Here is an 18,077-nt window from a genome sequence, read left to right on the forward strand (position 1 = left end):
TATGTTAGAATACAGAGAAGGGTGTATGTAGCTTAATGCAAAACAAGTGAGATAATCTGAGAAATGTACCATCCTTTGTTTCCGTTTTTACTTTCATTCCCCAGATAATGTTCGTCTCTGGTCCAAACATCCCTACTTGATTTTTTATTATCTTTCGAATCTTCATAAAAAAATTTTTAAAAATATTCTACATACATAATTCTTGCAAACTAATATATATCACAATAAAGAAATAAAATAAATGTAAATAATTGAGGATTTTTTCAAAGTTTCAATTTTGCAAAATGCACTTAGGGACATTTGAAGGGACATTTGATCCTCCATGGACTAGTACTAAACAAAGCGAAATACATTTGACACCCCAAGGACTAGTACTAAACGGCAAAACACTGTAGATGAATCACTGTTTCACCGTGTTTAGTGCCAGCCCTCATGTGGAATTGGAGTTCAGACCGGAAACGAACTTCTACCCATTCCCCTGGGGCTTTGCATCTGACCTTTTGCCCTGCCATTTTTCATTTTACTTATTACCTTTATTTCTATAGAATGTAACTCCATCAGCGGCTGCTCCACTGTCCCCACCTCCCTCGAATCCCCTCTTATTTTCAGTGTTTGAAATAATGCTTACAATACATATAATCATTTTTCTTTTGTGTCTTCACCCATGGAGATTCTGCCATCTTTAGTACCAGCCCCTCTGGGATGAATGTGAAATCATGAACAAGCGACAATAAATTTCTCAAATGATCTCACTAATACTGTACTGCATTACAATATAAACATCCTTTCTATATTGTTTGACCAAAATATTTTATCTACAGGAAAAGTGATATCTTCTTGTGGCTGTCTCTTTTACATTTACCCCATCTACATTAAGTTAGTTTAAGGAATGCTTTCAACTATTATTATGCACTAAGGTGAGGACCCTAGGTTAGGTTAGGTTAGAAATTGTTGGTTAGGCCTAAGTCAATTGTTAATGAAACCAATGTCAAAAACTTTCAAAGGACACATTAGGCTGTATGGGAAAATGCCATTTTTAAGTCCAAAACACCATAATGATTTATGCAAGAGGATAATGTTCGTTTCCGGTCCAACATCCCTACTCGATTTTTTATATCTTTTGAATCTTCATAAAAAAATGGAAAAAATATTCTATATACTGTGCATAATTCTTGCAAACTAATTTTTATCAAAATAAAAAATAAAATATATGCAGGGCTGTGTATCAAAAGCTCCCCTATAAGAGTGTGCATGTGTGGCAGCATTCAAAATAGCAGAAGTAGTGAAAGTATTTGTCTTTGTAACGGCTACCCTTGTTGTCTTGTTCCTCGTGTGTTTGTGTAAGGGTTTTTCATCTCCGTAATGCCGTAGGCTATACAGTAAAATTCGATCACCTTCTCACACCCCAGGGTCTACCACACCCATAACCCCATTTTCCCTAGGGGTCCCCTAAATTGTAGGATAATAACAAGTGGGGGAGCAAATCACCCTGTCCCAGAGGTATACCCCACCCATAACCCTGCTTTCCCACTGGGTCCCCTAACTTGTTGGATGAAGTTCTATGGTTAATTACACGTTAATTACAATCGTGTGACAAAAATTGAAGGTAAATCCATAATTAGCAACCAAAAAACTGTAGAAAAAGTTAAGTTTGAAGGAAATCGCTGCCACGGAGCTACTACTTAGTTCTATCAATGTTTTTTCTGAGCTACTACTTAGTTCTATCAATGTTTTTTCTAAGTATCAATTTTGCAAAATGAACTTAGCCTGGGCTAGGGACATTTGATCCCCCCGGGACTAGTACTAAACACAGCGAAATACATTTGACCAACCAGGGAATAGTACTAAACATGGCGAAATAGTGTAGATGAATCAATGTTTTGCCGTGTTTAGGGTAGTAGCCTAGGCTACTAGGCTAGCCCTCACATGGAATTGGAGTTCGGACTGGAAACAAACTTTGGTAATTCTAAGTATTAGCTCCGCATCTGCTTTTACCTTGGAAACTGGTTTTTTCTACACTTTTAGGGCTTCTGATACTGGCGGTGCATTTGTTTGTTGTCGGCTAAATGGAATGTCCCTTTGCCGTGTTTAGTACTGGCCCAGTAGGGGCGGTACCCATAAGTAAACAAGTTTTTGCACTTGCCGAACGGGATATGAACCGTTCCAAACAGACATACCCGTGCTCTGTCTAGTGGAGATTGTGTATGGAAACCCCTTGCTGGATGGACTTCAGGGGTTAATTACATTCGTGCGACAAAAACTGAAGGTAAATCCATAATTAGCAACCAAAAAACTGTAGAAAAAGTCAAGTTAGAAGGAAATGGCCGCGGCGGAGCTACCACTTAGATCTACCCGAAACTTTACCATGCGAAAATTTACCTTTGTCAGACATGACTAATTTAAAAGTTCATAAAATGAATATCTCTGGTTTGGCCTTGACCCACATGCTAATACAGGCTCGGTAACCGGGTTTGGTTAGGCTACCGGTAGGGTTGGTGTTCCTAGTAGGGCTCCCATCTCTCTCTAATAAAAGCCCCAGGCTATGTTACAGCATGCAAACTGATAATTTGGTATAAACCTAGATACAATCTCTTACACAATTAGCAGAATTTTGTAGTAGTCTTCATGAAATACAGTCGGTTACCAACTGCTAACCGTCATGCACATTACATTACTAGTATTAATAGTAGTAGTTGATATACGTTCCTTTGCGGCGGCTCCCTAACTGGTTCTAAGTTACCAGTGGTTGTGTTGATTTTTCTATGGTATTTGGTATCACAGATGACGAAATATTCAAGTCAGGTGTTTCACAGTTGTTTGACTGATATACATATGGATGACAGATAGTGAATAATGATCGAGTTGGCATTGAAAACCCAGTGTTTTTTTGTCGGATTTCAACTACGTAAACACTCCAGCTATCAGGCACTTGATGCAGAATTCCCCCAACTTTTGCTGTCGAAAACATCTCCCTTCACTAAGCCATTCTTCTCCAATTCCTCTCTCACTTTATTATTGCATCTATTTTGTCTCTCTCTTGATCTTCTATCCCTAACAAGTTCCATCCAAGCCCTCTTCACTCCTTCCTCCTCACTTATCCTTACCATATACTACCATCATAGTGGTGATGTTTATCACCCTAGAACTTATAATTCCTTCATTTTCTAGTCTTCCATGTGTTGAGATCCTCAAAATCCATCTCATCATCCTCATTTCTGTTTTCTCCAACTTCTGTTCCTCCATCCTAGTAAAGTCCCTGCTCCATGCGTTCTCTATAGTGAACATCCCGTTTTCTGCGGTGCCTTCACATCGACCTGGGGTTGGCCAGAACACACGTTTTTCACCATAATTGTAAACTGTATATTTTATTGTCTTTCCAAATGATCATGCTTTATGTACAGTCACTCAAAAATGTTTTGCAACATGTTCCAGAAGTTTTCGTTCACCTAACAGTAATTTGTTCTTTTGATATTTACAAGGAAATGTAATTTTCTTATTCGACTTTGGTTATTAATCATACAGTTAACAATATAAAAAAAGAATGGTGAGTGAAAAGTTCATATTACGAAAAATGACAAAACATTTTGAAAAATTTCACCTCAGATGACTGGGCAAAAGAGTCAAAGAAGAAACTATATTTCGAATCCAGATAAAAGCTTATTGACTAATAAAATAATATTGAATAATCATCAATGAAATTATATATAAATAAAGAAAGAAAGAATTCAACCATTATCGTTGTCAAAAACAAAAAAGAAAAAATCTCATAACGTCGTATGTTCTTGTGTGACTCCACATCCGGGCAGGAAAGTTAAACTACACTGTCTCATCACTTGCACGATAAGATGGGCAACAGACTCAGCCACACCACAATCATTAGCTTGCATAAGACTAATGTCTCTATTGTAGATATTGCTCGGCAGCTTAGCATAAATAAAACAACCATGTATAGAGGGATACAACAACAGAGAGAACGAGGAAATATGACAATTCATGGTAAAAAGTGGAGGACGATCATTGAAGGAGCTTCGTCTAACTCCCCTTATAGTGCAGCAGATTGCTGTAAAAATCGTTCAGATAGTGAAACAAGCATGAAATTTGGCACAAACATTCCTAAGACTACGCTCTCTTAGAAAAGGGCGCTGGCCACCTGAAAATCCAAGATGGCGGCTATTTTTCAAAATGGCCGCCATCTATGTTGAGATTCACTGGTTTGGGAGCATCTATTGGATGGAATATGCCAGTTTTTTTTTAAACCTCGACTTTTAGGTTATAAAATGTTCCATACCACACATTTTATTGAAAACCCTTACTAAATGAATTGTAACCAAGATGGCGTACAAAATGGTTGCCATAAAAGTTTTTTTCTATCCACAGCACTAGCAGACATAGAGACCAACTGTTTTTTATTTAATGGTATATTCATGTGATCAGACAGTTTAACTAATATGCTATTTTCAACTGAAATAGTAATGGTATGGTCACATACAACATTGTGTCTAAGACTGTAACCATAAAAAGAAAAGAGAGAAATACGGACTAAACGCAACCAATCTATGTATAGGTCTCTCAACCTACACCTTTGAAAAATTCGAGGATAAGAAGGTAGGCATAGCATGACACGTTGGATGCTCAAGCTAGATTATCTACTGAAGAGAGGGCAATATTTATCTAGACTTCACATTTGCAAGTGCACAGAGCTGTGCAGGGAAGACCCAGCTTGTAGCACTTGCACCTTTCCCGACAGCCTGCTTTGCATCCACATTTGGTAAGCTGTTGGCAACTCTTGGCTAAGGGCGAGTTGGTTGTCAGAGGACTTGCCATGCTTCACCAGACTTTTGCCATCCCCACTCAGCAGGGTTCTCTGGCTGTGGCTGACACTGGGTGGCCTGCCCCACACACAACCAGCCTGGTGCGCAGCACGCTTGGTGTGTTGGAGGAGAGCTCCCTGGTTGGTGGAATGGCCTCATATGCCCTTTGTTTTCTGGCAAACATATCAAGTCTAGCCTCATCCACAGTGCCAGCAGTGCTGGATCTTTCATACATAAGTATGACAAACCTCTCCAGGACCTTCAGGTCACTCTCTTCCACTCTGAGAGGGTAGTGACTCAGTTTGGAGAACACAGTGGAGGCCTCTGGAAAGATGTTCCATGTCTGCCAGGCGGTCTTCTTGCCCTTGCTCGAAGGCTGACACTGTATCACAGCCTGTGAACGCATGGAAGAAGAGCATGCCATTCACCTTCTCCTGGCCCAGAGAGTTGCACAGGTCATGCACAGCAATCCAGCGCAGGCTCTGGCCTTGGCCAAATGCCACCCATAGCTTCTCTAGCCCTAGATTGTGGAGAGTGGAGAAAGCACTGACTGCAACGACAAGAACATCTGTGTCATTTGCTTTAACCGTGATGGTCTTGGCTCCATGTTCTGTGGCATATTTGGCATGGAGAAAGATGCGGGTGTCAGCTTCCTCATGAGAGCACTTTTCCAGTCCCTGAAGACTAGCCTCATGAGTGCTGAGGACAGCAGACCCTTTCGTGGCAATGACAACATTTGTGGCAGACATCTGGGCAACTTTGTCTGCCAGGAACTGGAACAACTCTGTCTTGTTGGCATCGTGTCTTAGGAAATTGCGCCAGTTGGATGGAATTGTGTTCTTGTCTGTCACCTTGCGCCTTCCTCCTTGACCACGTTGGAGCCTGGTCTCAGCTTTGAGGCTGGATGTATTGTATACATCAAATACAAGATGTGATGATGTGTACTTGCTGCTATAGGATTGTATCACAGGCAAGAAGTCGCAAAGGTCTTTCCTTTCTTTGGTGGCAAGGCATGGACCAAAGCTGATCCATCTACAATGAGGACATCAGTCTTTGGTTCTTTGTCTTCTAGTGTAACATGACTCTCCAGGACCGAGGTCAGCTGAGACTTCTGACATGTGTACAGCCTACCACCCTCACTAAGGGAAGCTGGGAATGTTTGATTCTCGTGCTGGAAGAATTCCTGCAGATCACATTCACGGCTCTGACAGGATATAAATAGCTTTGAGAAAAGCTGGCAATCCTCCTTCAGAAGTTTCTGCTTTGACTGTTCTACAGGAGCAGCTTCTTGCCTGAAGAAGTCAGTTCTGTTCTTCTTTATCGGCTCATAGAAGGAGACTGCATTGTTTGCCAAAGAGTCTGAAAACTTCTGAAATTTAGTGCGGCCTCTGTCAAGGTGTGTCTGTAGAAGTTCTGCTGAGCTGGGGTGGGCAATGTCTTTGTTGTCAATGGAATACAGATCCTGGCTCTCTTCCTGAAAAGGACTTCCCAAGTGTTGCAAAGCCAATGACAGCTTGCTGACTCTCTCCAAGAATGTCTTCTGCGCATGAGGTGTTTGTTCATGGTGTGTTGTCTGCTCATTAGACTCCTTACTTTGAACCTCTGTTTCGTATGCAGACACCAAGCGGATGATCTCTGGGCCAGCCACCATCCATCTTCTGAGTGCTGACGGATCTTCAGTCAGCCCAATGGCTCCGCCATCAGCCTTTATAAAGGCATTGGTCTGCTCATGAGCTTGGTCAAGAGCCATTGCTGAGAACTGGCGACTGGTCTTGTGCACAACAAAGTTGCCAGCCTTGAACTCCTTGTGCAACTCTGGGTGTGAACTCTCTAGGTAAGCATGTCCCTGAGGTGAATAGGCAGCCAACGAGCATAGTTTGTATTATTGTTGGAAAAGAAGTAGGGTATCAGCTCATGCAATGCCTGGCAGTAGAGGACAAAATTGGCCTCACGGAAGGACCTGATCAGTAGGAATATCACAAGTTCCATAGACAACACCATGTGCCAGAAGTGGAACTGTGGACTCTGCTGTCTTCGAAGGTCACACCACTCCTCAAACTCTAATGCCTGCTCATTGTTGTTTGCTTTCTCAGCACAGTAGTCAGTGTATGCTGTCCTCAGGAGTTTGTACAAACTAGAGGCTGTAACCTGGTGCATCTGCCGTGTCCTGGTTACACTTGCAGCTGACAGGAAGGATTCTGCAGTTCCAGATGAAGCAACTCCTGCCTCCACCAGAGCTCCTGTCCAACCACTGCCATGAAGAAGAGTACCAAGAGATGTCATTGCTGCCATCTCAATGTGCAGACCACCAAACATTACCAGATACTTGTCTTCGCCATACTGATCAGGCCACTGCCACTGCACCTGCTTTGCTACGGCATAGATTGGCTGATCAGCTGTGATTATGGGTATCTGGCCAGGGTTCAGAAAATCAGGTGCGGCTATCTAACTATAGCTGGTCTGGGGCTGTTAGAAAGCATTTGGGACACTAAACTAAACTATACTACAACTACTAGTCTAAGACTACAGGATTAGTAAAGCTGGATTAGCTGGCACTGAACCCCATGCTGAGTTACACAGCAGTGATGTCACCAGTGTGCCCTGGTTGTGTGCAGACATACACTCTTTTACATTTATTAATTTTCCTTCAAAATTGATGAGTTATTCGAAAGAGATGGCCTCATTAGGATCTAAAACCACAGAAACCAAGATCCATGCTTAAAACGATAATTGTTGAACGGGCATTATTTCTCATTATAATTATTGTTTCTACCTTTTCTTGGCAGCCATATAGCCCCCATATTTAAAGGTAAACTGTACTGGGAAGCTACAGAAACATAATATTCACAAGAAATAGTATGGAAGAGCTTTACCATATTGCTAGAAGCAAATACATGCCATTCTAGTGAAAAATTAGCCAAAATCTGTCGATACTGGCCGCCATCTTGGAATTTGGCCGCCATATTAAATTTTTGCGTGGCCAGCGCCCTTTTCTGATAGAGGAACTTTAAAGAGCACTTGTGCAAAATTTCATGCTTGGTTCACTATCTGAACGATTCTTATGAAATATGCAATTATCTGCTGCACTATTACAACCGGTGTTGCTATAAGGAGAGAACATTATGCTTTCCCTTCAAGTTGCTGCTCAAACCATCAGTAACAGGCTACATGAGACCAAGATATTATTTCATCATACTCCTGCCAAGAAACACTTCATATTGGCAAAACACAAAGAATAGAGGCTAGGGTTTGCGTTATAATATAATCCAGTGGCCGATGATTTCTGTGAGAGTCATCTTTTGCGATGAGGAGGAGACATTCTCCACTGATGAGCATGGCAGTCTTCTTCACTGCTGGTTTAGCATTAACTAAATTAATGTTGAACTTCTTGCTAATTTTAATTCTTTAGAAACTTAGATAATAAGAAATACAAAAATAGGCGTTATATATTCAGTTAACTTCATAAGAGGCATCAAAATGATAGGCCTGAGTAGCAATGAAAGAAATTAGAAATTACACATGATAACAGCATTATATATATATATATATATATATATATATATATATATATATATATATATATATATATATATATATATATATATATATACATACATATATATATATATATATATGTGTGTGTGTGTGTGTGTGTGTGTGTGTGTGCAATTATATTTTATGTATTACAAAAATAGACGTGAAATCTGTTAGTCTAGTTCAGTATATTTTATATTAAGTTTCACTAGTTCACAATATACATAGGATTAGTTATTCAAAAATTTGATTAATAATAATGTGCAAGCAAATCTTTACAAAAGTCGTATTTGTTGATGTTAATAAGACTAATAGTTCAAACTATAACAGTCGTAGGTAAAAAAAGATTAAAACATAAGAACAGCGATGACCTCTGAAGTATTATAGTAGCAGCCTCCTTTAATTAAGTAAAAGTATGACAACAGTAAGCAGTATCAGAAAAAGCCCTGTTTAAGGAAAACTGCAGGTAATTTCTCAGACCCACCACTAGTGTTCAGTTGTTTCATGCGCTTACAACTGGGTTGTTTTAGCACCAGATGTCGCTATTATATGCTGTTGTCCGAAAAGTTTTGAAGTATGTTGCAAAACATTTTTGAGTGATTGTACATGTAATGAAGTATTTATGTCATGCATCAGACATCATTTATCACTATGTTTTCTGTATGGACCTGTCCTGTTTCTGTAGAGAATTAGTTTGACCCCAGTTTGTAAGGACTGGGGATTGAGCGACATACTGGCTGGGTGTTGACTGGTTTATTGGTGGTTCCTTACTGAGATATATGTACACAGTCTTCAAAGATGTTATTGACGATGCGAGCGGTAAAGGTAGCATCTACACACAGACAGGTAAAACAGAGGTACAGACTTGGGCATCTATGTTTGTCGGCAGAAAAACAGATGGCGATATTGAGAGACAAGATTAACATACAGTGATGAAACATATATCAATGGAAAGGCCAGGAAATTCTACATATGGCCAATTGTATGAGATTCTAGATAGATTAATGGATACAATGCAGTAGCATAATATATGTGAAATGGAGAGACGTTTGGCGTCTTCACAAACAGAAACATACATACAGTTTGATAAAGAAGATTCGGTGGAACATTATGAGTACATGATTAGAATGCTTGCATGGCAATGCAAGTAGTGGTGATTGTACATAAATCAAGACAACAATGGTTAGGGAGAAACAGACGGAAATATTGTATGGTTGAAATCGCGTTCCATTAGAGAAAGAAAACGAGATGCTGTTGTTTTGTCTTGTCCACTCCGATGGATGACGATTGACGAACACACGAACACACACGTGTTTGGAAGAGACGGCGTCAGGCTCTTACAAATACTCTCCCCCAAGACGTGGATAACGTCTGATTAATTGGCCCGGCTGCAGAGATGACTGCTCAGGCAGAGGGTGCGGTGCGGTTGTGTTTGGAAGAGACGGCGTCGGGGCGACGGGCTCTTACAATACTCCCCACAAGTGAGGCATCAATGCGGAAATTGTCTTGCCGACAATTGTAGTTGGTTGGAAGGGCTTAGGCTAGGGGCGGGTGGGAGGCTGAAGGGTGGCGCCGGCCGAAAGGAGCTCGAGGAGGACGGGAGCAGGTTGAAGGGTGACGTTGGATGATCCTTCGGTGGCTGGCTCGAGGGCTGAAGGATGACAGCGGCTGATCCTTGGTAGCCAGCTCGAGAGGGGCGGCAGCAGGCTGAAGGATGACGTTGGCTGGTCCTTCGTTGGTCAGCTCGTCCAATACGAGTGCGGGGGCCGCTTCAGGTTTCCTGGAGGAGGCATCCAGGGCTCCGGTGGTGGGATGGGTCATCTCAGAGGGTCGGACTTCTACTGAGAACTCGGAAATGGCGGGAAGCAGCAAGGCGGCGAAGGGTCTGTCAGTGCATGGGTCATCATCTTGGGTCGGCCGGGTCCTTCGGGTCACTCCAGGGTCACCAGTGTAAGGACTGGGGATTGAGCGACATACTGGCTGGGTGTTGACTGGTTTATTGGTGGTTCCTTACTGAGATATATGTACACAGTCTTCAAAGATGTTACTGACGCGTGCAAGCGGTAAGGTAGCATCTACACACAGACAGGTAAAACAGAGGTACAGACTTGGGCATCTGTGTTTGTCGGCAGACAAACAGATGGCGATATTGAGAGACATGATTAACATACAGTGATGAAACATATATCAATGGAAAGGCCAGGAAATTCTTCATATGGCCAATTGCATGAGATTCGAGATAGATTAATGGATACAATGCAGTAGCATAATATATGTGAAATGGAGAGACGTCTGGCGTCTTCACAAATAGAAACATACATACAGTTTGATAAAGAAGATTCGGTGGAACATTATGAGTACATGATTAGAATGCTTGCATGGCAATGCAAGTAGTGGTGATTGTACATAAATCAAGACAACAATGGTTAGGGAGAAACAGACGGAAATATTGTATGGTTGAAATCGCGTTCCATTAGAGAAAGAAAACAGATGCTGTTGTTTTGTCTTGTCCGCTCCGATGGATGACGATTGACGAACACACACGTGTTTGGAAGAGACGGCGTCAGGCTCTTACAAGTCCACCTGAAAATCTTTGTACCTGCGGTCTCTGCGAAGTACGCAGACATCCGCATGCCGCTTTATAAGCGGATCGCTTCATCAATAAACTACCAGTACTTGTCGTCCTGCTCATTATTTCGCACCTCTCTCACAGTGGTGACCCCCGGAGTGGTTCCCAGAAGCCATTAACAGACCCAAACGGCGACTAAGCCTTGACCCAATGAACTAGCCCACGCCCCTAATGGACTAATTACAGCGCTATAAAAAAGCGTTTGGACATTTACTGACCCTCGTCGGCAGGTCACCAGCGTCATAAGTGGACCCACACAGCACGCTCCCCCAGCGTGTATTGGCGTGAGTATTCCCTCACACTCCAAGTGAGCGTGCGAAATGAGCATGGACTTGGACATTCCCAACCACGTACAAATTACTGTGAACCTCTCAGAGGCAGACACCTCCCTCTCGCAACCCCCTCCTGCGCGCACCTCCACGCCGGTACCTGCACCCCACACAATGACCCCCCCTGACAGACCAACCAAAGACGGCCCTTAACATAAGGCTGCCGCCATTTACCAGGGAAAATGCAGCATCCTGGTTCTACAGGGTTGAGGAGCAGTTCAGGGTAGCAGGCCTAACGGACTAGGTGTTGAAGGCCGACATCGCCATCAACGCCCTCCTGGAGGAGATATACAGGAAGATCGCCTGTGGTTATTGACGACATCGGTCCCTGCCACCTTCCAAGAACTAAAACCCACTCTCGTCAAGACCTGCTCCCTGCCAGTCTCCGAGAGAGCTGCCCACGCCCTCAACCTTGCCCTCAATCCCTGGCAAGAGGGAAACCTCTTGGAAACGTGGTATGGCCTCCAGGACCTCCTCCTCCTCCTCCTCCCCGAGACTGATAGCAGCGGCAGGCGCAAAGAAATCAGCATGTCGAGATAGATCTTCCTGCGGCAGCTACTGCCAGAGGTCCGTGGGCAGATCAAGGACGCATACACCCTGCCAGTCGAGGACCTAATCAGGGTAGCACAGCTGACAGATTCTACGAAGGCGGCCAAGTGGGCAGCCACGCCCGCACACTCTGCCAACTGCCTCCTGCCAGAGGACCCCACCATGGAGCCCATCAACGTCGTCGAACAGAGAAGGCCACCCCACCAGCAGAAGAGGGAGGGGCCGGGGCTTTGCTATTACCACCGGAGGTTCGGAAGAGTTGCCCAGAGATGCGAAGCCCCCTGCCCTTTCTTCCCTTCAAAAAATGGAGGAGGCAGTGGCCAACCACACAGGCCACCATGGCAGCAGCAACAGAAACACTCAGGGGCCCCTTACCAGTAGGGTTCTACGTCTGCAACACCATCTCCGGCAGGATGATGTTGGTTGACGCTGGAGCCATGCGTTCAGTGTTTCTGCTTTCAGGAGAGGACCCCAGATGCCCCCCAGACCCGACTGCCTCCCTGACGGCCATGAATGGGTCCTCCATCCTCTCCTACAGCACCAAGCTCCTGTCGATCTCCATCCTTGGCCGGAGGTACAGCTGGGAATTCATCATTGCCGACGCCAGGACCCCACTCCTAGGGGCAGACTTCCTCGCCCACTTCGGACTGGCAGTTGACGTCGGCTGCAAATGCCTGCTGGACACAGAGTCCTGCCAGTCCCTGCCCTTGTTGCTGGTCCTAAAGGAGTCTGCCATCTGTTCCATCGCGCCCCACCAGTACAGTTCCCTCCTGAACCCAGGAGCCCAAAACCATTAGGCTTCTACGTCCGCGACACCGTCTCGAGCAGGATGATGTTGGTCGACACTGGGGCCGTTCGGTCAGTGTTCCCGCCATCCAGGGAGGACTGCAAATGCCTGCCAGACCCAGCTGCCTTCCTGACGGCCGCCAACGGGTCCCCCATCCTCTCCTTTGGCACCAGGCTCCTGTCGATCTCCATCCTCGACTGGAGGTACACGTGGAACTTCATTGCCGCGGACGTGAGGACCCCACTCCTGGGCGCGGATTTCCTTGCCCACTTTGGGCTGGCAGTCGACGTCAGTTGCAAGCGTCTATTGGACACCGACTCCTGCCAGTCCCTCCCCCTGGCAATGGGCCCCAGGTGCCCACCATCTGCTCCATCGCCCCACACCAGTACACCCAGCTGTTGAAGGAGTTCCCCAATGTTTTCAAGCACGAGCTGTGCCAGGTACCCGGGGCCCCTGCAAAACACGGAATCTACCACCACATTAAGACAAAGGGCCCGCCAACGCACCCAAAATTCTGGAGGCTTCCCCCTCGGTGCCTTCAGGAGGCCAAGTACGCTTTCGCCAAAATGAAGCAAATGGGCATATGCAAGAAGGCATCCAGCCCGTGGGCCTCTCCCTTCCACATGGTGCAGAAACCGGACGGCTCCTGGAGACCCTGTGGCGACTACAGGCGGCTCAACCTCACAACTGAACCGGATCACTACCCCCTACCAAACACTCAAGATCTCACGACCTCCTTTCACGGGGCCAAGATATTCTCTAAACTAGACCTTTTAAAATCCTACTTCCAGATACCAGTTACTCCAGAGGACATCCCCAAAACCGCCATCATCATGCCCTTCAGGTCCTACATGTTCGCCTTCTCCACCTTCAGCCTGAGGAATGCGGGGGCAACCTCCCAGAGGCTGATGGACAGCATCCTGGGGGACCTGAACTTCTGTGTCTGTTACGTAGACGATATTCTCATTTTTCCAGATCCCCCAAAGAGCACCTGCAGCACATCCGAAAGGTCCTGCAGCGCCTGCAGGAGAACGGCCTCGTCGTCAGGTTCGATAAATGCACCTTCGGCATCGAAAAAGCTGACTTCCTGGGCCACGAGATATCCCCGGAGGGCGTCCATCACTCGCATCAAAGGTCGCAGCCGTCACCAGGTTCCCCACCCCTACCTCCATCAAGACCGTACAAGAATTCCTCGGGATGGTCAACTACTACAGAAGGTTCATCCCCGGGGTCGCACACACCATGGCCCCCCGACAGAGATCCTGAAGGGCCACCCGAAGTCCTTAGTTTGGGGACCTGACCAGCAGAAAGCCTCCTCCCTGACGAAGGCCGCCCTTGCCGAGACAACCGCCTTGGCCCACCAGGACCTCAAGGCCCCCTTCAGCTGACAATGGATGCCAGCAACATCGCCTGTGGGGCCATCCTGGAGCAGATTGTCGCCGGAGCCCCACAGCCCATCGCCTTCTTCAGCAAAAAGTTCAGCCCCGTGGAGTCCCACTACAGCACCTTCGACAGGGAACTCTGCGCAGTGTATCGGGAGGTATGTCACTTCAAGTTCCTCCTGGAGGGTACGCCCTACACAATCTGGACGGACCACCAGCCGCTTGTCTACGCCTTCACAAAGCAGGGGGACACATGGTCTTCCAGGCAGCAGCGGCATCTCGTGGCCATTGCGGAGTTCACCTGCACAATCAAGTACCTCCTCGGCAGGAAGAACCCTGTAGCAGACGCCCTCTCCAGGATCGAGCTCAACGCGGTGCAACTCTGGATCAACTACGAGGACCTCGCCCGGGAGCAGACCACTGACCCAGAGACTCCAGCCTACCGCACCGCCATCACGTCCCTCAAGTGGAAGGACGTGCCCCTCACCCCCGGGGGGCCAACACTGCTGTGTGACGTTAGCACTGGCCGACCTCGCCCTCTGGTACCTGCCTCCCACTTCCGTCTGGTGTTCAATGTCATCCACAGGCTGTCCCACCCCTACAGCAGGACAACGGCCAAGCTGCTAGCAGAGTTTGTCTGGCACGGATTGCGGAAGGACGCGACGGCCTGGGCGAGACAGTGCATCCGGTGCCAAAACAGCAAGATAAGGCGTCACAAGTTTCCCCAGCCAGGGAGGCAGTTTGGACACATCCACGTAGATGTTGTAGGCCCCCTTCCCCCATCAGGCGGGGCCAGATATCTCCTGACAATCGTCGACCACTCAACCAGGTGGCCTGAAGTGACGCCCATGCAGGAAGCTACCGCCAGTGCGTGCGCCGAGGCCCTCCTCTCCAGTTGGATCAGCCGGTTTGGTGTCCCGGACCACATAACCACCGACAGGGGCCCTGCCTTCCTGTCCGAGCTGTGGTCTGCCCTGGCACACTTGCTGGGGACCTCTCACCACACCACCACCGCCTACAACCCCGCAGCCAACGGACTGGTAGAGAGATTCCACAGATCCCTGAAGGCATCCCTCATGGCCCACTGCACCACCGAGGATTGGAAGTACCAGCTGCCTTGGGTCCTCCTCGGACTGAGGACCGCCCCCAGAGCCAGTGGCGACCCGTCTGCAGCAGAGAAAGTCCACGGGGAGCCCTCGTCTTCGTCAGGAATGACGCCGTCTGCCCTCCACTAACCAGGCCCTACAAGGGGCCCTTCCGTGTGCTCGAGCAGAACACCAAAGCATTCCGCCTCGCCCTGCACGGGAAGGACGGCTGGGTGTCAGTTAACCGTCTCAAGCCCGCCCTGTTGGAGGATGCCGCAGACGATACCACGCAGCGCCCTCCACAAGAACTGTCGCCTCTGCAGCCGAACCACCCCAAAAGAAAGTCGCGCAGCCGCACCCGGAAGCAACCTGCCAGCGCCACAGCCAGCCACTTCCGCTCACACCACACCCCCAGCTGACTTTGCGGAGCCACGGCACTCCCTAACGGCCCAGCAGATACCTAGTTTAATCAGACGTTACCCACATCTTGTGGGGGGGAGTATTTGTAAAGTCCCCGCTAAGCCGGTTTTCTATGGTGAACCGCCCGTTTTCTACGATAACGCTCCTACGAGATTGGGTCAAGCGAAATTAGCCATATTTTTCCTGTGTAAAGAGGCTATGTATTTATTACTAATTCATTTGAATCTGTATTCTTTGCACATGTGTTAGAATGTTGTTATGTCAATTCTTGTTAACTTACCTTTTATGTCATTTGTATTTTTCCATTATAATTAATACCGAGAGTAATTGACCTCGGGTCACCTGAATCCTATTGTATTCCTCTGTGTGACGTCCGCACTCCACTTTATAAGCGACCTGCGTTCTGAATAAACTAGCAGTACTCGTTCTCCTGCTCATTATTTTGCACCTCTTATAAGTTCACCCCCTGCCAAAGGACATTCACCGACAGGAAGTCCCCCTTCATGCCCCCCACCTATCTTCTGCCACCCACGTCTTCATCAGGGATGACGCCGTGCACCCATCCTTAACTAGACCCTACAGAGGACCTTTCCTTGTACTGTAAAGGAACAAGAAGGCATTCCAAGTAGCCATCCACGGGCAGGAAGACTGGATATCTGTAGATCGTCTCACACTCGCATTCCTGGAGGAGGACGTCGGAGGCAGTCCCCAAAGCCTCCCGCAGGGTGTGGCACCCCCTCAGACAGCCCCAGGCACAGGAAAGAGGCATGGGCGTCCCCAAAAAACCTAGAAACCAGACAGGAAGGCACCCCAACAAACTGCTCCAGAGGGCGCCGAGGAAGGGGACCACCCTCTCCGGTTGACATCAAGGAAGCGAGGCCCCCTTCCTTGCCCCAGCAGATACCTGCTTTGATCAGACGTTACCTCTGTCTTGGGGGGGAGGGAGTATTGTAAAGTCCCCACTCAACGCGTTCTCTATAGTGAACATCCCGTTTTCTGCGGTGCCTTCACATCGACCTGGGGTCGGCCAAAACACATGTTTTTCACCATAATTGTAAATTGTATATTTTATTGTCTTTCCAAATGATCATGCTTTATGTACATGTAGCAAAGTATTTATGTCATGCATCAGACATCATTGATCACTATGTTTTCTGTATGAACCTGTCCTGTTTTTGTAGAGAATTAGTTTGACCTCAGGTCTCCTGCAAATCTTTATACCCACGGTCTCTGTGAAGTGTGCAGACGTCCGTGCGCCGCTTTATAAGCAGCTCGCTTCATTAATAAAGTAGCAGTACTTGTCTTCCTGCTCATTATTTCGCACCTCTCTCACATCCTTCTAATTGCCAATGTTTTTTAACCATACATCATCACTGGTGTGATTTCAGAGCAATAAATCTTTTTATTTATTTGGAATTTTGTCACACTCTACCCTTCCACCTCCCTCCCCTCAAGCTGCTTTTATCCTACTTTTAACCTCAACATCACAACCTCCCAAATGGCTTAAAGTATCTTGTACTTAAAGTTTTAAACCTGGGCCTGCTTTGTCTTGTACAAATAGCCTATCCTTTCCCTACTTGCTAGAAACCATAAGCTCAGTTTCGCCCAAATTTACATTCATACCACACCAAGAGATTCCCTGCCACTGTCTTACCCTTTTTGCAAGTCTTCAATCTCTGTCAAAATCACCAGATCCTTTACATATAACTATTCCTTTAGATTTTCATTCCTAGACCCTTCACTCAAGACATCATGTGAGGACAAGAAAGGTCAACTGGGTATTAACTTGTTTATTACCTGAGCACAAGTATACATGGCAGAGTGCAGACGGAAATGTGGTGCCCGACCTCCAATCGCCGTGACCCGCACTCTGAGCAATTTGTGTTTGTTGACAGACAAACAAATGGCAATTTTGAGAGATATAATAAATGTACAATGATGAAATATATATTGGCGGAAAGGCCAGAAAATTCTACACATGAATATTCACATTAGAGTCTTGACATATTAAGAAATGCAATGCGTGACGTGATTGATGCGAAAATGAAGAGACGTCTGGCATCTTTACAAGTACTCCCCACCCCCAAGACAATGATTACAAAAGTAATGACTGGAAGACATCTGAAAAAAATCAATCACGGAATCGCTTTGGGAGCAGGAGCCGGCCCCAAGTTCTTGATACCTGCGGACGTGGGGCAGCTTCAACTGCTGAATCGCCTGGTGGCTTAGCCGAGCTGATGACTTCTTTAGTGCGGCCCTTGGGACGTCCTCGAACCCGTTTCGGGATCGCGACGGGATCATCTGTAGCCACGTTTTGTGGAGGAATTCTGGGGCGCCTGCTGGTTTCCTCCCGAGTTCCGCTGTCTAACAGGAAAGCTGGTTTCAACCAGCCGACAGAAACCCAGTCTTCACGCCCGTGGATGTTGATGAAATAGGCCTTGGATGATCTGCTGATGACATGGTATGGGCCCCTGCACGGTCTGGTCAAGGGTGGGCGGTGGGCGACGATCCTGATGAAGATGTGGGTGCAGGTATCCAGACCCCCAGGGCT

General features: G+C 46.6%; 1 protein-coding gene across 3 annotated transcripts in view; it reads right to left on the reverse strand.

The window, feature by feature from the left end:
• The window catches only part of Slimp (Seryl-tRNA synthetase-like insect mitochondrial protein), a 107,334-nt gene extending 103,967 nt beyond the window's left edge, over positions 1–3,367 (reverse strand). Inside the window, exon 1 of one of the 3 annotated variants that reach the window (XM_067121806.1) lies at positions 3,105–3,367. The gene's annotated coding sequence lies outside the window, so the exon portion shown is untranslated. Of the gene's footprint in view, positions 1–2,379; positions 2,509–2,596; positions 2,948–3,104 lie in introns of those variants that run through there. The other 2 variants (XM_067121815.1, XM_067121823.1) reach the window with 2 other exon arrangements.
• Between the last annotated feature and the right edge of the window lie 14,710 nt (positions 3,368–18,077).

Source organism: Macrobrachium rosenbergii, chromosome 2, assembly GCF_040412425.1.
Source record: "Macrobrachium rosenbergii isolate ZJJX-2024 chromosome 2, ASM4041242v1, whole genome shotgun sequence".
In the NCBI taxonomy this organism is placed as follows: Eukaryota; Metazoa; Arthropoda; class Malacostraca; order Decapoda; family Palaemonidae; genus Macrobrachium; species Macrobrachium rosenbergii.